The sequence below is a fragment of the Argiope bruennichi genome, chromosome 10 (assembly GCF_947563725.1).
Source record: "Argiope bruennichi chromosome 10, qqArgBrue1.1, whole genome shotgun sequence".
Lineage (NCBI taxonomy): Eukaryota > Metazoa > Arthropoda > Arachnida > Araneae > Araneidae > Argiope > Argiope bruennichi.
The window spans coordinates 105497206-105519805 of record NC_079160.1 but is presented as its reverse complement, the minus strand read 5'-3'; the positions used below and the strand labels follow the sequence as shown (position 1 = coordinate 105519805).

At 32.0% G+C, this 22600-nt stretch overlaps 2 non-coding genes across 2 annotated transcripts; both read left to right on the top strand.

Annotated features, from left to right (window-relative positions):
* The first annotated feature begins 4302 nt into the window (after positions 1-4302).
* On the top strand, positions 4303-4373 carry Trnag-gcc (transfer RNA glycine (anticodon GCC)). The gene has a single exon. It is a non-coding gene; the product is annotated as a tRNA-Gly (tRNA).
* Positions 4374-4467: 94 nt separating this feature from the next.
* On the top strand, positions 4468-4538 carry Trnag-gcc (transfer RNA glycine (anticodon GCC)). The gene has a single exon. It is a non-coding gene; the product is annotated as a tRNA-Gly (tRNA).
* The last annotated feature ends 18062 nt before the right edge of the window (positions 4539-22600 follow it).

Sequence of the window (22600 nt, the reverse complement as noted above, 5' to 3'; positions counted from 1 at the left end):
AAAATAGATAAATTTGGTATAAATACATGTAATATATTTTTGGTTGAAGCAGAAGGCACACATAAACGAGACGTTGTATTTTAAAATTAATTTTAATACCCATTTCGTGAAAGCATAATTAATTACAAGAAGACGCAGCCGGCACAAAAGCAGAAGTAAGAAAAAAGGGGAAAAGGGCCGAAACAAATGATCACTAGTCTTATATAACATGGCATTTCCGGCCACGCGCCAATTCAATACACGTTTTGACCTTTGACACCTTTTCAAGGGCACCGAAGGGATCACTTTCATTTGATACGTAGTACAGATGGCACATTATTTTTACAAAGGAATTAATTAAACCGAAAGTGGAACTGGATCATGAAATAAGAGAATATTTTTAGAATGAAGTCACTATGGGCTAAATGAAGATAAAATCCCGGAAATTAATTAAATTGAAATTACAATTAAAATATCATTACATACATGTATCAAATTTAATTTGTCGAGCTGAAAACTTTTTTGAATTATCTTTGTAACAAACAGATAAAGATATTTTTAACTACCAGAAGTGGTCTTCCCAAAACTTTCTCGCATACTTTTTAATGTAGATGTTATCCCAGAGAACGCTTTGTATGGCATTGGCGTACAATAATTATAAAATACTAACTTTTGGCGTGAATTTAGCGTTCTTACTAAATCTATCGTGCCATCTTTGGATAGTTATTTGACGATCAATCTCTGGTATGTGGTTACTAGTATCCAAAAATGAAATGTGTGGTTAGACATATTTTTTCTCAACGTATTGAAACAAATATGTGGCATAAAACGGCACTTCTATTTATAAAATCCATACAAATTTTATGTATTTAAGTCGCTGCGTTTTTGAATTACCCTGGCGACATATTTTTTTTCGGGAAGGGGAAGTGATTTCTGCCTGGCATGCTTTTAATAACATATGAAAATCTATTTGTGTTTCAAGCAAATTTTTCCTACTGATTGAAACAAAAACTTTACTCTGAGTTACACTTGTGGCCACAAAATCACATAACAAACTTCATATATTTAAACTATTTTGCTTTTGAGTTATCACGTTTGCATGTTTCTGAAAGCACAGACCGACAGACGTTCAACCAGTTGTTGGATTTTGCTCAAAATTTAAGAAATTTCTTCACTATACATGCTAAATCTATGTACCAAACTTTGTCTATCTAACTCTCTTCGTTTTGTAGTTATAGTGTTAATTTCTATTCGAACAGCCGGACAGACTGACTTCCTGTGAACAGAATTTTGTCGAAATTTCTACTAGATGCTACAAATCTGATTTACAAATTTGATTTTGATTATATCTAAAAATTTGATTGGAAGATCATATACCAAATTTCATTCGTCTAGCTCAAAGCATTTTGAGCTACCTTTGCCACAGGCAGACATTTTCCAGAAACGTGTTTTTTTAACTGAAGGAGGTCTGAAATATGGAGATTCGTCTCGGGTTCGAATTTTTTATCGATTACTACACTTTTGTTATATTTCGTAAATGAGAAAGCAAAAAAAAGCGTCATTCTTCTTAATAGAGATTAGACGTCTAATTTTCAATAAATGGACTTTATTTACAAGGAATGATTAATAATTAACGATTAGCAATGCAATTTTAATATTAATAATCACTTATTTTAAATGAAGTGCCTAATAATGGTTTTCTATCAAAATATGATTTCCGAAATTCATCTCTTTTTGCAATTCTTATTTCGTTTACTTTATATTCATTTTTAAAATTCATAGTGTACCGAAAATTGTCCGGGGTTCGTTTGGATAGTGGGGGTTATATGGTGTGAAGAACGCTCAATCAGCAGGCGGCAGTAGAAAATAAAACAACGACGTTTATTTACACTTAGACACACAGGACAGCACAAAGACGACAACTATATACAGCACAGAAGACGATTATCTTCAGCAGAGACATGCAGCATACAACAATATACACAGCAGCATACAACAGTATACACAGCAGCTCTACTCCGTCGCTGCTCCGCTAGTCCCTGGAAGACAAGTTCTTCACCGTCACTTCCGACTACTCTTCGACTCCACTTGTCCACCACTGCTGGGTCACGACTACTCGGCAGCTGCGGGCCACTCCTTTTATAGGTCTCAGGAGGAGGGGCTAGAAGCCTCTCAACCAATCAGTAACGTCCAAGGCGTATCTCCGTTCCTACTGGACGGATCGGGAAAATTCTCGATGCTTCGGGTATAATCCATTTTTTCAAAGTGGCCAAATTCGTCGCCAAGTCGCCAAATGGTCGCCAAGCTCTGGGACCTCCTATGGAACCCACTATGCTGGGAAGCCGCATTGCAGATTCGTAACAATAGTGTACAGAAATTATTTTCGGTTTCTCTTCTACATTCCCTATTTAACACTATAAAAGGCCGTTTTTTTCTGGCCATAAGATATTAACCCTATAAAGAGCCACTTTTTTCTAGTCATATTATGTTAAAATATTTTTAGGCTTGAAATTGGAATAAGAAAAGGGATTCATTTAGCTTATTAGATAAATTTAATTTGATTAATTAATTAATTTAGTTAATTAATAATTAAGTGACAAATCAAGACATTATTTTGTCTGAGATAAAGAACTGAAGTATCTAAGTTTCTGACTTACTAAAAAAATTGTCGGAACTTATGCCAACCTACATAATTTCATACAAAGATTGATAAATTTAGAGGGAAGCATACTTCCCACGGCCCTAGAAAGGGTTAAAATACTTTTTTGATTGAGATTAGTTAGAGAAAAATGATTCATTTAGCTTATTATATAAATTCAATTTGATGAATTAATTAATTTTCTTAGTTAATAACAAAAATAACAAATCGAGACGAACCGTTTTTGTAAAAATGAGAAATTAGAATATATTGTCTTACTAAAATATTATGAGAACTTATGCGAATCTACATAACCTCATTCAAAGATTAATTAATTTGGTGAGAAGCGTACTTCCCATGGCCTTATAAGGGGTTAAAGACGAGGTTATTGGAAATATTTCTGGCTGGTTGCCACATTGATTTACACTAAATATCTCTCGCACGGAACTCAACATATCACAGCTTGAAGATTTTGATACATTGTGAACAGTGTAAAATAAACAAATAAAAATGCACAATAAAAAATTTTGCGAACAACAAGGAGATGTTAATGAGAGCGGGTTAAAAATTTTTAAGACTAGACTTTTAAAGCTCTGTGATTATAATGCTGTTTTGCGTATGGCAGAATTAAACAAAAGAAATCTCAGGCCAATTATGTGTATAGTCGAGTTAAAACTTACGATTAATCACAAGCCAGTACGAGTAAATTATTCATTAAAACTCTTTTTATTGTAATATCATTGAGCCATGATCACATCGGCTAAATGCATAGATTTCCAGATTATCCACTTCAATTCTTTGAAAAAAAAATCAGAAGTTATTCGCTCAGAAAAGGCATCACAAGCAGTAAGTAAGAAGATTTCAAGTAAAAAGCGGAAAGATGATTGACTTTTTCTTTTGCATGGTGAGCGTAAAATGTACACATCAAATGTGATGAATTCTTATGCGGAAATATTCTTCAATTTCATGTCAATAAGATGGATGAGATTTACAAATATTTTATGTATAATTTAAGTATTTGAACATCTTAAATTATTGTTGAAATTGACGTTTTTCATAAGTGAATGCTATAATATGATATCAGAAATTAAATATTGATTTTTTAAAAAGCAGAAACTGCTAAACAATGTTATTTGGCATTTTTATACATTATACATTTTGGCAGTTAACGTTTCAAATCGTATTACAATAAATTCTATTTAATATTATTTTATAAAAAGGTCTATGTATCCAAGTTATTTTTTGACATTATATGAATCTATTCTTTATGAAATTATAGGGAAATTAATGGCTAATAATGGTTTTATAAGTGCAAAACATAACTAAAAACAATTTAAACTCATTAAAATAGGAATACTTCCATATTTTGTTTAAAAAATTTAATTTGTCCCTCATTTTACTAGCTGATATTTCTGAATACGCATGCCATTAAAGTTCATTTTAACATTCCAGTAATATGTTGCATATAACATCTCTCAAAACCTTTTTTTTCCGTCACAGCTCGGCGTTATTTTGTCTCAATGCAGTAAATTTCTCTCTACGAGAAAGAACCTGTTTCTTCATCTCAGATGATCTTCGTGACTTATGCCTCGAGCAAGTAGAGGATTAAGAAGATTTGCAATGCAATTGCAGCACGTTTCTAATGCGTTATATATTTATTTAAAAACAGACGCGACAGCAATGTAGCATCGGTGGTTCAGTGGTAGAATGCTCGCCTGCCACGCGGGCGGCCCGGGTTCGATTCCCGGCCGATGCATGGTATTACTTTTTTTTTCATTATATGGGACAAATACACAAAAAGACAGGTAACAAAAATAATGTAGAGTGTATAGGAAAGGCGACTTTTCGAAGCATCGGTGGTTCAGTGGTAGAATGCTCGCCTGCCACGCGGGCGGCCCGGGTTCGATTCCCGGCCGATGCAAGGTGTTACTTTTTTTTCTTGTTATGTAGGACAAATATACAAAAAGGCAGATTACAAATATAATCTACAGTTTATAGGAAGGGTGCATTTGCAAATCGTCGGTGGTTCACTGGTAAAATGCTTACCTGCCACGCACGCGGCCTGGGTTCGATTCCCGGCTGATGCGAAGCTTTTCCTTTATATAGATTAAATAAATAAAAAGACATTTTACAAGTATCTTGTTGCTTTTGAAGGAGGGAATGTTTCTCGAAGCCTCGGTGGTTCCTTGGTAGAATGCTCGCCTACCACGCGGGCGGCCCGGGTTCAATTCCCGGCCGATGCAAGGTTTTTTTTTTTTTTTAACTCATCACTACTTCTAATAAAATTGAGACTTCTAATAAAATTGAGAACAATTTCTTCTTTTTTTATGAGCCATATGAAAGAAGAATATATGAAATGGTTGCAATTGATGGGGCTGCGTGGCCTCTTGCTTTCTTTAATCTAATTATTATTTTAATCATGCTAATAAGTGATGCCTTTTCTGTTTAGTTTAACAGATTGATGGAAATGGGTATTGAAACACCCTTTTACAAATAACCATACATTGATAAATTAAAACGGATGATTTACTAAAGATAATTTTACTAGAAAGTTTGTATGTTGGAAAATTTGCGGAAAGTTTAGTCCGAAATTCTATAAGAAAACACTATATTTTTTATAGAATACATGAACTCAAAACTCAATATCAACTAATCTATAAATAGAAATAATGATTGAAATTTCTTCATACGAAAAGTCCCTGGATATTTAACAAATAATTTATTCCAAGCAGCAATATGCGTACAAAAGGAAAGCAACATATAATGAAGTATGCCAATTTTCAATGGAATCTTTGATATAATACTAATTGTGAAACTACTAGCATTTCAAAATTAAATGGGATTTAGAGTGCAACGAGTGTTCAGATTTTCATTTTGTGAGTCTGGCATTAATTTGTGCTACGTTGTGTAGTAAAGGACACCGAATGCGCATTTTGGAACGTCTTTTTGAAACATAACTAAAAATTTATTAAGAAGATCAAATCGAAAATTTCTTTTTTTTTCTGTATTTTTAGTTATACCATTTACATGCATCCAAAAGTACAAAAGGACATACGGACAACTCTTTGACAAATTTGGTTCAAAGTATGATATGGACATGTTATTTAGATGTTAAGTATGTGTTTCAAATCTTATGTATCTAGCTGTATTGGTTTTATAGTTATGGTATTAACATACAACTGGATGGCTGCATAGACAGATTTCTTTTGAATGAATTTCTTCGCTCAAGATTTGAAGAAAATCTACAAATAACTGGACACCATATAATAAATTTCATCTGCCTACGTCAAAGCGTTTTTGAATTAGTATGTTCAGGCTCTTCACAAACAGACGGGAATATATAATTCCAAAAAGATATTTTTTGGACACATGAAGGTCGAAATCGTGAAAATTCGTTAGAATCTCGCTTTCAAATTCCTTGACGATTTCGGTACGAATTTTGTAAAATCCTTTTAAATGTTTATAAAATATATAGAAATATTTATTATTATTGATTTTAAAAAAAATTAAATGCATTTAATTGAATTTGCTTGAATGCGGGTGTTATTGTCTGGGGTTATAGGCTGCTATAACTTAGTGGTGAGATTTCGATATCGGGATTGGAATTAGCTTGAATGCGGGTGTTATTGTCTGGGGTTATAGGCTGCTATAACTTAGTGGTGAGATTTCGATATCGGGATTGGAATTTGCTTGAATGCGGGCGTTATTGTCTGGGGTTATAGACTGCTTTTAACTTAGTGGTGAGATTTCGATATCGGGATTTGAATTTGCTTCAATGCGGGTGTTATATGCGGTATTTGTCTGGGGTTATAGATTGCTATAACTAAGTGGTGAGATTTCGATATCGGGATTGGGGGATTGTAGGCTCAAATTCCCTTAATGTTCCGTCTTATAGGTCAACCTATAGAGTTAGGACAAACTAATTTTGATTTTTGAATTTTCTTCCTTAATAAGCGCATAAAATAAAACCTCCTGTTGCTTCGAAATGGGACGTTTATCTGAAACGCCTAATCTAATCTGAGAGCGTATTTCTGTGTGCTTTTGTAAAGGAACCTAGACTGTGTTATAATTTATTTGTTTATGTATTTCAAATAAATAAATTAAAGAAAATCTTTTAAAGAAATGTCAGCATTTATAATCAACAACTATGGAAGTTACAGTATGTTTCAGTTTCCGTTAGAAAAATGAAAAAAATTTAATAAGCTGAGATTATACATATATTCAAATATCTATTACGTTTTTTTTTTACATGAAAAACGTAGTTCATAATAATGAGCAGATCATATTTTTAGTCTGAAATATTTAAAGTTGTCAGTTCAACTCAATTCAAACACAAAAAAATTACCCGTCAGCCAAATCTATTACGTCTCTGGAAGAGCATTTAACTCTATTAGCTGCCTGTGACGACCAACTTGTTAGCATGGATTATTGACTTTTTAGTCTGAAATAGAAAGCATTTTTTAATTCACCTTATTATTTGATACTAACTGGAAAAACATGTAGTCATTCGAATTAATTTACTGCAAATTAGAAAGTGTATATGATATGAAATAAAAGCGAAAGTGAAAATTCTATTACAAAGTTAATGATTGCCAGAAGCACGCGATTAAATGTTATACGCACCAGTATAACATTTAAACCATTATGCATCAAATTGAATGAAACAATATTATTAAAATTAAGAGATAAAAAATTATACCTATTAAATGAAACCAATTTCATTTCCGTATTTTTTTTTTTAATCTTAAAGTGATACCAAGTCAATTTGTGTAAGATAATTGTTTGGGAAGATATAAACATCGATTTCCATAGGCAAATCAGCTATTACCCATAAGATGACGGTTAAGCCTATTTTTGCGCTTGATTAAAATTCCTGTATAAAGCTTATGTTTAAGCTTCTTTTTTCTAACTAAATGGGTTATTTTGATGACGCGGCGAATCCTTTACAAAATAATAATAATATTCTGCAATCAATAATATTCTGCAATCCATCAATTAATTTAGGAAAGTGCTCAATTCAGTGCAGCAGTAAATATATTCAATGAACATTCCATAAGACATTTTGTAACAGAATTCGTAAGACATTTTGTTTACATTTAAATATGCCAGTCGACAATGAGTAATAAGGGCGATTTCTGTGCCACGATGTTAAAGATATTTATAAAAAAACATATTTATTTTTGAATAACCATTGCATAAATAATCAATAACATATATGGAAATGTCAATATCTCAAAATAATTCTTGTAAGTGAAGACTTTTGAAAATTTTCGGAAGTGTTCTAATTTCAATCCGTTGTTGTCCAGATACAGTTGACAAACTCAAGTATTAAATCTTTTAACATTTCAATTTTTTTCAGCTTATTTCAAGAAATAAGCAACTTTTAAAATAAATATTTGCATATGCATGTTGAAAAACTTACTATGCAACCATTAAATACATTAGAATATGCAATTTATTTCTATAGTTTAAAAACTACAAGTATGAAATTATTTAACAAAATTATTTCTCTACTTTGTTAGTTTATATTATTTAACGAAGAAAATCAGAGTGCTTAAAGAAAAAGCAAAATGATAAATGCCGAATTAAATGGTTTTATAAGTGTTAAAGATATTGTAAAATGAAATTTATTGTATAAATACAATAACAGCTCAAGCATGAAATGCAAAAAATTTTAGCAACAGCGTTTTATTCTATTGTATTTATTTATTGATTGATTTATCTCACTTTCAATACAATAATAGTATTCAAAGCGAAAATACACGGAATCAATGTAAATTATATGATTGTACATCTCCAAAATATTTTCGAATAAGAAATTTATATATTTTTTTCCAATAAATTCAAAAGCTATATAGGCATGAAAGTGTTTAGCAACAACGTTTTATTTTATTGTATTTATTTATTGATTGATTTATATCACTTTCAATACAATAATAGTATTCAAAGCGAAAATACACGGAATCAATGTAAATTATATGATTGTACAACTCCAAAATATTCTCGAATAAGAAATTTATATATTTTATTCCAATAAATTCAAAAGCTATATAGGCATGAAAGTGTTTAGCAACAACGTTTTATTTTATTGTATTTATTTATTGATTGATTTATATCACTTTCAATACAACAATAGTATTCAAAGCGAAAATACACGGAATCAATGTAAATTATATGATTTTACAACTCCAAAATATATTCGAATACGAAATTTATATATTTTATTCCTATAAATTCAAAAACTATATAGGCATGAAAATGTTTAGCAATAGGGTTTTATTTTATTGTATTTATTTATTGATTGATTTATATCACTTTCAATACAATAATAGTATTCAAAACGAAAATACACGGAATCAATGTAAATGATAAGATTGTATAACTCCAAAATATATTCGAACAAGAAATTTATATATTTTATTCCAATAAATTCGAAAGCCATATAGGCATGAAAATGTTTAGCAACAGTATTTCACTCTTTTTTTTTTCAGTTTATTTGAACTACCAACGGAAAATAAGAGCGTTCCAAAGAAAAATGCACGGATCCATAGATTTCCAGAAGCTTCTTGAATAAAATCCGAACTCGGCTTATAGTTTTTCTCCTACAAAATGTCTAAAATCAATCTTTTTGTCCCAGGCGGGAAGAAGTTCTGAGGCTTTTTCGCTCTCATGTTCTTTTGAGACAAAGCCATTTTATAAACACCTGCGCGCCATTATTCACTCTCTTCTGAATCTTCGGCGTGTCAGAAAATTGTCCACGCAACTGCAGAAGAGGCCACAATTTGTTTTCCTTTGCGTAAGAGAATACTTGAAAGAAGTCTGCGTCATTTTAAACTCAAGCGTTGGCAGCGAGAATAAATATCGTTTGCTCTTCTGCTTGTCAGTATTCCTAATCTTACTGACAATCTGTGACAAAACATGAATTATTGCTAGTAATGTATCAACCACGGGTTTTTATATTTCGTAATGTAAACGGTTAAAGTGAGTTATTTTTTTATCAGCCCGAAATTATTTCAAAGAATTATTTCGATGCGATTGCTGCCAGAAGATGTATTATCAGAAGTGGGACTATTATAGTATTAAACAACAATTTCAGAAGTAATTTTATTAAATAATATTTAAGATTTTTAATAAAAATTGGTTTTTTTTATCAAAACGTTGACAATCAACCATTTGTATTTTAGACTTGCATGAGAGGGCAATTTTTAGATTTAAAGGAATTTTATTAATCACCAGCTGGTACGCGGGTTTACTACCCGAGTTTACTAAAAAATAATTTTTCGCTTGCATAATGATAGGAATTTTATACTAGTAACTTGTTAATTAATTTGGCAGTACTAGAATTCTAAAGTCCGACTTATTCTTATATCTAAATCTTCCATAAAAACAAGCATGTTTGGTTGCTTACATCGATGAATCGTATATATTTAATATAATTGAATCTCTAGTATCGAAACAGATTGTTAGAGAATTCCCTCATTTTATTTAGATGGTCATGTTTCTCTAAATTTTAAATCATGACTACTGTTCTTTTTTGAACTTATAGAAATAATTTTCCAAGTGTAATCCATCAATTATGTTATTAATTAAAGTGTTACGTTATTAATATTTTCACAATCTATTATAAGGTATTAATACTTCATTTTTGTAGCAATAATTGATTAATAAATATTAATAAAAACATTCCCGAATGTTGCTGATTTTCGCTGTCTCTTGCGCATTTTTTTAAGGATATTCCCAAAAGAATATTTTTCCTATTTATTAAGAGAAAATTTTTATGAAAATTCATATAATCAGTTTAAGAATGAAACTTGTACTTTAATTTTTTTCCCTCTAAAAAATTCTTAAGTTTTAAAATATCCCTCCTTGATAATAAAATTTCACAAGTCCGACCACTACCAACACCTCCAATACCAATGTTTTGGTTCTTTTCTTTAAAAAAACCGTCTGCATTTGATTTAAAAAGCTTATCTCGCCAAAAGGCAAAGATAGATTCTTTATCATTTAAATTATCATTTTCAAATTCTTTTTATGCCTTAAACTAAAGCAATGAAATATTTCATATCAGAGCAGCCATAATGGCTTCGTTGTTATGGCGTAATTCAACGTTTATCGTAAAAAAAGTAATATTAACGTAACAAACATTATAAAATTAAAATAGAAACAAGTTTGTTACAAAGTTTATAAGATTGTGAAGCTTTGACGTTTTAAATAAATGTCAAAATATTGTATTATCGGGTTTAAAAGTTACATTGCAAAAATATGTAAAGAAACTAATTATCCTTTGCAGTAATTCTTTCAGTTCAATGAAAATAAAGTTTTGAGATATAAATTATGAATATATCGTTTGTTTTTTTTAAATATATTATAGCGAAAATGTGATATTTTTAGTTATTATTAGAATTAAGATTTTATTTGTTTCGCTTTGGAATATTTTAATTATAACTATAATTGAAATAACAGGGAATAAATTATTTGGGTTTTTTTATAATACTTACGTAAAGGCTATAACGTTGCTGTCTTTTATAATGCAATATACTCTCTCTATTGCGGAATATGTCAGGCTAAAAGCTCTGGATCAACAAGGTTTATTTAAAAATGCATTTAAATAATAAAATTTAAATTTATTCCAAAAATCTACAAAATTTTACCAAGAGTTATATTAAATGCAATAAATAATACAGAATACTTTTGAATATCTAAGCGACAGCCTATTTTAAAACTTTTCAATGCAAATAAAATCTTTTATGTAAACGTAATCCTTTAAGCAAGACCACAATAAAAATCAATTTCATGATAAATATTAATTTGGGATTTCGAAATATTAAATGTCTCTTATAAAATTTCTATTTAAGACGCAATATACTACCCAAGAAAAGAAAACTGCCAAATTTCAAATGTTTATCCTTGGTTAACAAGATTTTCGTTGTTAAGTACATTATCATAAAATTATAATTTCAGAAAATAATGTAATACATTTAAAAAGAAGAAGAAAAATAGAATGAAAAACATCAAATTTACATTACCTAGCTAATCACAATAGGCCACTCCGCTCAGCTCTAAGGCATCAGAATAAACATGAATGTCAGGATCTCCATGACAATAGTAGCGGGAATTATAGTTCAGTCCTAAGAGTCATCACCGACTACGACGCAACTCTTCCTATAGGATGCACATCCCGTTATAGTTAGTGGGTAGCCACTCCACATCATTTCTGTGCTCATCATGTCGGTGAGAACCAAGCCTAAGGCTTCTCGCCCCTTTTTTGAAGTGGTCTTCGGAGGAATCGCTTCCTAGATAAAGATTGTAATAAAACACATACAAAAGAACTCTAACATCTGCAGCTTCTGGTATATTTTTAAGCTAATCACTTTTACATAATACTGGCAATGAATATTTTAATTCTTATTTTTTATTTAATTGCCTTATTTAAGCTATGAAACTCTGATTCACATATGAAAAACAAAGAAAGAAGACATTTCTTTTTCCTGTTTTTTTCAAGACTTAAAATAGAATGTTTAAAATAGCTGAAGTTAGGAATTGAAAATTACTTTTCAGCATGCAATTTCTAAGCAATTGCAACTATCGAAAAGATCTTTTGATACAAAAATTATCAGTTCTCACCTTATTTGAGCAAAACAGCCGTTCTAAGAACTTATCTGAGGTATTCTGTTTACAGAACTTGCCAAAAATATTTTGCATTGAAATATTTTATTGCATATTTTAAAATTCAAGAAAAATGTCTATATAATGAAACCAGTTTAATTCCTGAAATTTTTTTTCCTTTTTTCTAGCTATATTGTACAAATTAGTTATTATGAAAAAAAATCAAACTTTTCTATTGCAGGTTGCTATTCTAGTCATAGAGAAATGTATGTAAGGTCTCATAAGCTTTGATCGAATTTCTTAAAATATGTTATTTAAATTCGTAACCATATTCAAATATGTCATAATTTTTTCTTACTCGTTTGATATCTCCTTTCTTCTATCTAATTTGCAACTTCATTTATTCCATTAAAATATTTTTTTATTTATCTCTTAAATTAAAAATGCACTAAGCTTTGATTAAAATGATAATTTAAAAAAATAATAGAATTCTATATTATGCATAAATTAATCTTAAGAACTCTATTTAACATTAGATTCTTCCATTTTACAAAAAATAAGCTAGTTTACATTTTTAGAATTTGCTATCTCAATATATTCTTCCATATCACCACTAGTAGCAATCCTTTTTACCAAAACGTTGATTTTTTAATGTTTATTTCCTTCCATTAATTTGACCGATGATTAAAAAACCGCACTTTTTATCAAAGTTTAGCATTGCCATTATCTCTAGAAAGAGAGCATAGATTTTTCTTTCTCGTCGGATTATAACTATAAGTTGTTATTCAAAAGCGAAAACAAGCTGAATACGAGGCATCACACTTGATAAACTTCAAGCCATAAATTCGCTCCTTTATCGATAACATCCCTAAAGCAATCAATCAGACTCAACATCTCTTGACAAAACAGTGTTTAAGGCGAAGCCGAAGGGTGGACTAAAAATACATGATCACTCAACTCCATAACAGATTACTGGATTATCCTTCAAAGCTGACTTCAACCTGCTCTTACATATGGAGACGACCCCCCTTATTTTTCCACGCTGCTGTGATTTATCACTTGATGCGTTCTCTTTTCGATATATCCTTCTTCCTCGATCCCTCCCGTACCCCCCCTCTCCGTAGCTTCTTTTGCCTTCCCTCCCCTTCGCTTAGGGGGGAAGGTGGGAGAAAGGAAGATGGAAAGCAACCGGGATGCTAAGAGGTTGCGCGCGAGAGAAAGAGAGAGAGAGAATAGCTAAGAAAGGGAAGGCAAGGCTCTCTAATAACAACGAAGTGAAAAAAAGAGAAACGGATAGAAGGAGAGAGCTGGAAAAAAAGAGAGTGGGAGAGAATGCCCAGGATCTGAAAGGATAGTGAAGGGTGGGAAATTGTCAGGGAACTTGACTTTTTGATCATTAATCGGCATTAAAAACGTATGAAAAGGGAGACCGGGCGTTTCTCAACTTTTCCGCTTTTATTAAATTGTGAGGATATATCTTTTGACGTGTAGTTAAATTACGGCGTGTTTATTTGAGTAGAGAAGAAAGAAGTCGAGAGATAAGGCCGAAATAGATAGGAAGTGTGTCTTGGGAGTAGATATATGCGGCAGAAGAAGGTGCTAGTGTTATTTGGATGGGAATACAAAGGGATTTAATGTGATGGAACACTTTTGTAGTATGATCTTTGCAATCTAAATTAAATAAAAAAGTGATTAATCAATTTATCAATTAATTTGTAAATTTTCTGGATGATGAGACTGGAAATATATATGGTGCGGCGGAACAGATATGATTACAATTTCTTTAGGTTTTACTTTCTCGCATACGTCAAACAGAGAAAGTATAGTAATTGTTGAAAAATTCAAGCATGAGAGTTTAACGAATTTCCAGGTTTTTGCCTCTCTGAGTTAGAAAAACACATTTTTGGAAAACGTCTGTGTGTATGTCGCTAACAAAGATAACTAAACAAAGCTTTGACTTTCTCGCATACGTCAAACAGAGAAAGTATAGTAATTGTTGAAAAATTCAAGCATGAGAGTTTAACGAATTTCCAGGTTTTTGCCTCTCTGAGTTAGAAAAACACATTTTTGGAAAACGTCTGTGTGTATGTCGCTAACAAAGATAACTAAACATAGCTTTGACTTTCTCGTATACGTCAAACAGAGAAAGTATAGTAATTGTTGAAAAATTCAAGCATGAGAATTTAACGAATTTCCAGGTTTTTGCCTCTCTGAGTTAGAAAAACACATTTTTGGAAAACGTCTGTGTGTATGTCGCTAACAAAGATAACTAAACATAGCTTTGACTTTCTCGCATACGTCAAACAGAGAAAGTATAGTAATTGTTGAAAAATTCAAGCATGAGAGTTTAACGAATTTCCAGGTTTTTGCCTCTCTGAGTTAGAAAAACACATTTTTGGAAAACGTCTGTGTGTATGTCGCTAACAAAGATAACTAAACAAAGCTTTGACTTTCTCGCATACGTCAAACAGAGAAAGTATAGTAATTGTTGAAAAATTCAAGCATGAGAGTTTAACGAATTTCCAGGTTTTTGCCTCTCTGAGTTAGAAAAACACATTTTTGGAAAACGTCTGTGTGTATGTCGCTAACAAAGATAACTAAACATAGCTTTGACTTTCTCGTATACGTCAAACAGAGAAAGTATAGTAATTGTTGAAAAATTCAAGCATGAGAATTTAACGAATTTCCAGGTTTTTGCCTCTCTGAGTTAGAAAAACACATTTTTGGAAAACGTCTGTGTGTATGTCGCTAACAAAGATAACTAAACATAGCTTTGACTTTCTCGCATACGTCAAACAGAGAAAGTATAGTAATTGTTGAAAAATTCAAGCATGAGAGTTTAACGAATTTCCAGGTTTTTGCCTCTCTGAGTTAGAAAAACACATTTTTGGAAAACGTCTGTGTGTATGTCGCTAACAAAGATAACTAAACAAAGCTTTGACTTTCTCGCATACGTCAAACAGAGAAAGTATAGTAATTGTTGAAAAATTCAAGCATGAGAGTTTAACGAATTTCCAGGTTTTTGCCTCTCTGAGTTAGAAAAACACATTTTTGGAAAACGTCTGTGTGTATGTCGCTAACAAAGATAACTAAACATAGCTTTGACTTTCTCGTATACGTCAAACAGAGAAAGTATAGTAATTGTTGAAAAATTCAAGCATGAGAATTTAACGAATTTCCAGGTTTTTGCCTCTCTGAGTTAGAAAAACACATTTTTGGAAAACGTCTGTGTGTATGTCGCTAACAAAGATAACTAAACAAAGCTTTGACTTTCTCGCATACGTCAAACAGAGAAAGTATAGTAATTGTTGAAAAATTCAAGCATGAGAGTTTAACGAATTTCCAGGTTTTTGCCTCTCTGAGTTAGAAAAACACATTTTTGGAAAACGTCTGTGTGTATGTCGCTAACAAAGATAACTAAACATAGCTTTGACTTTCTCGTATACGTCAAACAGAGAAAGTATAGTAATTGTTGAAAAATTCAAGCATGAGAATTTAACGAATTTCCAGGTTTTTGCCTCTCTGAGTTAGAAAAACACATTTTTGGAAAACGTCTGTGTGTATGTCGCTAACAAAGATAACTAAACATAGCTTTGACTTTCTCGCATACGTCAAACAGAGAAAGTATAGTAATTGTTGAAAAATTCAAGCATGAGAGTTTAACGAATTTCCAGGTTTTTGCCTCTCTGAGTTAGAAAAACACATTTTTGGAAAACGTCTGTGTGTATGTCGCTAACAAAGATAACTAAACAAAGCTTTGACTTTCTCGCATACGTCAAACAGAGAAAGTATAGTAATTGTTGAAAAATTCAAGCATGAGAGTTTAACGAATTTCCAGGTTTTTGCCTCTCTGAGTTAGAAAAACACATTTTTGGAAAACGTCTGTGTGTATGTCGCTAACAAAGATAACTAAACATAGCTTTGACTTTCTCGTATACGTCAAACAGAGAAAGTATAGTAATTGTTGAAAAATTCAAGCATGAGAATTTAACGAATTTCCAGGTTTTTGCCTCTCTGAGTTAGAAAAACACATTTTTGGAAAACGTCTGTGTGTATGTCGCTAACAAAGATAACTAAACATAGCTTTGACTTTCTCGCATACGTCAAACAGAGAAAGTATAGTAATTGTTGAAAAATTCAAGCATGAGAGTTTAACGAATTTCCAGGTTTTTGCCTCTCTGAGTTAGAAAAACACATTTTTGGAAAACGTCTGTGTGTATGTCGCTAACAAAGATAACTAAACAAAGCTTTGACTTTCTCGCATACGTCAAACAGAGAAAGTATAGTAATTGTTGAAAAATTCAAGCATGAGAGTTTAACGAATTTCCAGGTTTTTGCCTCTCTGAGTTAGAAAAACACATTTTTGGAAAACGTCTGTGTGTATGTCGCTAACAAAGATAACTAAACATAGCTTTGACTTTCTCGTATACGTCAAACAGAGAAAGTATAGTAATTGTTGAAAAATTCAAGCATGAGAATTTAACGAATTTCCAGGTTTTTGCCTCTCTGAGTTAGAAAAACACATTTTTGGAAAACGTCTGTGTGTATGTCGCTAACAAAGATAACTAAACATAGCTTTGACTTTCTCGCATACGTCAAACAGAGAAAGTATAGTAATTGTTGAAAAATTCAAGCATGAGAGTTTAACGAATTTCCAGGTTTTTGCCTCTCTGAGTTAGAAAAACACATTTTTGGAAAACGTCTGTGTGTATGTCGCTAACAAAGATAACTAAACAAAGCTTTGACTTTCTCGCATACGTCAAACAGAGAAAGTATAGTAATTGTTGAAAAATTCAAGCATGAGAATTTAACGAATTTCCAGGTTTTTGCCTCTCTGAGTTAGAAAAACACATTTTTGGAAAACGTCTGTGTGTATGTCGCTAACAAAGATAACTAAACATAGCTTTGACTTTCTCGTATACGTCAAACAGAGAAAGTATAGTAATTGTTGAAAAATTCAAGCATGAGAGTTTAACGAATTTCCAGGTTTTTGCCTCTCTGAGTTAGAAAAACACATTTTTGGAAAACGTCTGTGTGTATGTCGCTAACAAAGATAACTAAACAAAGCTTTGACTTTCTCGCATACGTCAAACAGAGAAAGTATAGTAATTGTTGAAAAATTCAAGCATGAGAATTTAACGAATTTCCAGGTTTTTGCCTCTCTGAGTTAGAAAAACACATTTTTGGAAAACGTCTGTGTGTATGTCGCTAACAAAGATAACTAAACAAAGCTTTGACTTTCTCGCATACGTCAAACAGAGAAAGTATAGTAATTGTTGAAAAATTCAAGCATGAGAGTTTAACGAATTTCCAGGTTTTTGCCTCTCTGAGTTAGAAAAACACATTTTTGGAAAACGTCTGTGTGTATGTCGCTAACAAAGATAACTAAACATAGCTTTGACTTTCTCGTATACGTCAAACAGAGAAAGTATAGTAATTGTTGAAAAATTCAAGCATGAGAATTTAACGAATTTCCAGGTTTTTGCCTCTCTGAGTTAGAAAAACACATTTTTGGAAAACGTCTGTGTGTATGTCGCTAACAAAGATAACTAAACATAGCTTTGACTTTCTCGCATACGTCAAACAGAGAAAGTATAGTAATTGTTGAAAAATTCAAGCATGAGAGTTTAACGAATTTCCAGGTTTTTGCCTCTCTGAGTTAGAAAAACACATTTTTGGAAAACGTCTGTGTGTATGTCGCTAACAAAGATAACTAAACAAAGCTTTGACTTTCTCGCATACGTCAAACAGAGAAAGTATAGTAATTGTTGAAAAATTCAAGCATGAGAGTTTAACGAATTTCCAGGTTTTTGCCTCTCTGAGTTAGAAAAACACATTTTTGGAAAACGTCTGTGTGTATGTCGCTAACAAAGATAACTAAACATAGCTTTGACTTTCTCGTATACGTCAAACAGAGAAAGTATAGTAATTGTTGAAAAATTCAAGCATGAGAATTTAACGAATTTCCAGGTTTTTGCCTCTCTGAGTTAGAAAAACACATTTTTGGAAAACGTCTGTGTGTATGTCGCTAACAAAGATAACTAAACATAGCTTTGACTTTCTCGCATACGTCAAACAGAGAAAGTATAGTAATTGTTGAAAAATTCAAGCATGAGAGTTTAACGAATTTCCAGGTTTTTGCCTCTCTGAGTTAGAAAAACACATTTTTGGAAAACGTCTGTGTGTATGTCGCTAACAAAGATAACTAAACAAAGCTTTGACTTTCTCGCATACGTCAAACAGAGAAAGTATAGTAATTGTTGAAAAATTCAAGCATGAGAGTTTAACGAATTTCCAGGTTTTTGCCTCTCTGAGTTAGAAAAACACATTTTTGGAAAACGTCTGTGTGTATGTCGCTAACAAAGATAACTAAACATAGCTTTGACTTTCTCGTATACGTCAAACAGAGAAAGTATAGTAATTGTTGAAAAATTCAAGCATGAGAATTTAACGAATTTCCAGGTTTTTGCCTCTCTGAGTTAGAAAAACACATTTTTGGAAAACGTCTGTGTGTATGTCGCTAACAAAGATAACTAAACATAGCTTTGACTTTCTCGCATACGTCAAACAGAGAAAGTATAGTAATTGTTGAAAAATTCAAGCATGAGAGTTTAACGAATTTCCAGGTTTTTGCCTCTCTGAGTTAGAAAAACACATTTTTGGAAAACGTCTGTGTGTATGTCGCTAACAAAGATAACTAAACAAAGCTTTGACTTTCTCGCATACGTCAAACAGAGAAAGTATAGTAATTGTTGAAAAATTCAAGCATGAGAATTTAACGAATTTCCAGGTTTTTGCCTCTCTGAGTTAGAAAAACACATTTTTGGAAAACGTCTGTGTGTATGTCGCTAACAAAGATAACTAAACATAGCTTTGACTTTCTCGTATACGTCAAACAGAGAAAGTATAGTAATTGTTGAAAAATTCAAGCATGAGAGTTTAACGAATTTCCAGGTTTTTGCCTCTCTGAGTTAGAAAAACACATTTTTGGAAAACGTCTGTGTGTATGTCGCTAACAAAGATAACTAAACAAAGCTTTGACTTTCTCGCATACGTCAAACAGAGAAAGTATAGTAATTGTTGAAAAATTCAAGCATGAGAATTTAACGAATTTCCAGGTTTTTGCCTCTCTGAGTTAGAAAAACACATTTTTGGAAAACGTCTGTGTGTATGTCGCTAACAAAGATAACTAAACATAGCTTTGACTTTCTCGTATACGTCAAACAGAGAAAGTATAGTAATTGTTGAAAAATTCAAGCATGAGAATTTAACGAATTTCCAGGTTTTTGCCTCTCTGAGTTAGAAAAACACATTTTTGGAAAACGTCTGTGTGTATGTCGCTAACAAAGATAACTAAACATAGCTTTGACTTTCTCGTATACGTCAAACAGAGAAAGTATAGTAATTGTTGAAAAATTCAAGCATGAGAGTTTAACGAATTTCCAGGTTTTTGCCTCTCTGAGTTAGAAAAACACATTTTTGGAAAACGTCTGTGTGTATGTCGCTAACAAAGATAACTAAACAAAGCTTTGACTTTCTCGCATACGTCAAACAGAGAAAGTATAGTAATTGTTGAAAAATTCAAGCATGAGAATTTAACGAATTTCCAGGTTTTTGCCTCTCTGAGTTAGAAAAACACATTTTTGGAAAACGTCTGTGTGTATGTCGCTAACAAAGATAACTAAACATAGCTTTGACTTTCTCGCATACGTCAAACAGAGAAAGTATAGTAATTGTTGAAAAATTCAAGCATGAGAGTTTAACGAATTTCCAGGTTTTTGCCTCTCTGAGTTAGAAAAACACATTTTTGGAAAACGTCTGTGTGTATGTCGCTAACAAAGATAACTAAACAAAGCTTTGACTTTCTCGCATACGTCAAACAGAGAAAGTATAGTAATTGTTGAAAAATTCAAGCATGAGAGTTTAACGAATTTCCAGGTTTTTGCCTCTCTGAGTTAGAAAAACACATTTTTGGAAAACGTCTGTGTGTATGTCGCTAACAAAGATAACTAAACATAGCTTTGACTTTCTCGTATACGTCAAACAGAGAAAGTATAGTAATTGTTGAAAAATTCAAGCATGAGAATTTAACGAATTTCCAGGTTTTTGCCTCTCTGAGTTAGAAAAACACATTTTTGGAAAACGTCTGTGTGTATGTCGCTAACAAAGATAACTAAACATAGCTTTGACTTTCTCGCATACGTCAAACAGAGAAAGTATAGTAATTGTTGAAAAATTCAAGCATGAGAGTTTAACGAATTTCCAGGTTTTTGCCTCTCTGAGTTAGAAAAACACATTTTTGGAAAACGTCTGTGTGTATGTCGCTAACAAAGATAACTAAACAAAGCTTTGACTTTCTCGCATACGTCAAACAGAGAAAGTATAGTAATTGTTGAAAAATTCAAGCATGAGAATTTAACGAATTTCCAGGTTTTTGCCTCTCTGAGTTAGAAAAACACATTTTTGGAAAACGTCTGTGTGTATGTCGCTAACAAAGATAACTAAACATAGCTTTGACTTTCTCGTATACGTCAAACAGAGAAAGTATAGTAATTGTTGAAAAATTCAAGCATGAGAGTTTAACGAATTTCCAGGTTTTTGCCTCTCTGAGTTAGAAAAACACATTTTTGGAAAACGTCTGTGTGTATGTCGCTAACAAAGATAACTAAACAAAGCTTTGACTTTCTCGCATACGTCAAACAGAGAAAGTATAGTAATTGTTGAAAAATTCAAGCATGAGAATTTAACGAATTTCCAGGTTTTTGCCTCTCTGAGTTAGAAAAACACATTTTTGGAAAACGTCTGTGTGTATGTCGCTAACAAAGATAACTAAACATAGCTTTGACTTTCTCGTATACGTCAAACAGAGAAAGTATAGTAATTGTTGAAAAATTCAAGCATGAGAATTTAACGAATTTCCAGGTTTTTGCCTCTCTGAGTTAGAAAAACACATTTTTGGAAAACGTCTGTGTGTATGTCGCTAACAAAGATAACTAAACATAGCTTTGACTTTCTCGTATACGTCAAACAGAGAAAGTATAGTAATTGTTGAAAAATTCAAGCATGAGAGTTTAACGAATTTCCAGGTTTTTGCCTCTCTGAGTTAGAAAAACACATTTTTGGAAAACGTCTGTGTGTATGTCGCTAACAAAGATAACTAAACAAAGCTTTGACTTTCTCGCATACGTCAAACAGAGAAAGTATAGTAATTGTTGAAAAATTCAAGCATGAGAATTTAACGAATTTCCAGGTTTTTGCCTCTCTGAGTTAGAAAAACACATTTTTGGAAAACGTCTGTGTGTATGTCGCTAACAAAGATAACTAAACAAAGCTTTGACTTTCTCGCATACGTCAAACAGAGAAAGTATAGTAATTGTTGAAAAATTCAAGCATGAGAGTTTAACGAATTTCCAGGTTTTTGCCTCTCTGAGTTAGAAAAACACATTTTTGGAAAACGTCTGTGTGTATGTCGCTAACAAAGATAACTAAACAAAGCTTTGACTTTCTCGCATACGTCAAACAGAGAAAGTATAGTAATTGTTGAAAAATTCAAGCATGAGAGTTTAACGAATTTCCAGGTTTTTGCCTCTCTGAGTTAGAAAAACACATTTTTGGAAAACGTCTGTGTGTATGTCGCTAACAAAGATAACTAAACAAAGCTTTGACTTTCTCGCATACGTCAAACAGAGAAAGTATAGTAATTGTTGAAAAATTCAAGCATGAGAATTTAACGAATTTCCAGGTTTTTGCCTCTCTGAGTTAGAAAAACACATTTTTGGAAAACGTCTGTGTGTATGTCGCTAACAAAGATAACTAAACAAAGCTTTGACTTTCTCGCATACGTCAAACAGAGAAAGTATAGTAATTGTTGAAAAATTCAAGCATGAGAGTTTAACGAATTTCCAGGTTTTTGCCTCTCTGAGTTAGAAAAACACATTTTTGGAAAACGTCTGTGTGTATGTCGCTAACAAAGATAACTAAACAAAGCTTTGACTTTCTCGCATACGTCAAACAGAGAAAGTATAGTAATTGTTGAAAAATTCAAGCATGAGAATTTAACGAATTTCCAGGTTTTTGCCTCTCTGAGTTAGAAAAACACATTTTTGGAAAACGTCTGTGTGTATGTCGCTAACAAAGATAACTAAACAAAGCTTTGACTTTCTCGCATACGTCAAACAGAGAAAGTATAGTAATTGTTGAAAAATTCAAGCATGAGAATTTAACGAATTTCCAGGTTTTTGCCTCTCTGAGTTAGAAAAACACATTTTTGGAAAACGTCTGTGTGTATGTCGCTAACAAAGATAACTAAACATAGCTTTGACTTTCTCGTATACGTCAAACAGAGAAAGTATAGTAATTGTTGAAAAATTCAAGCAT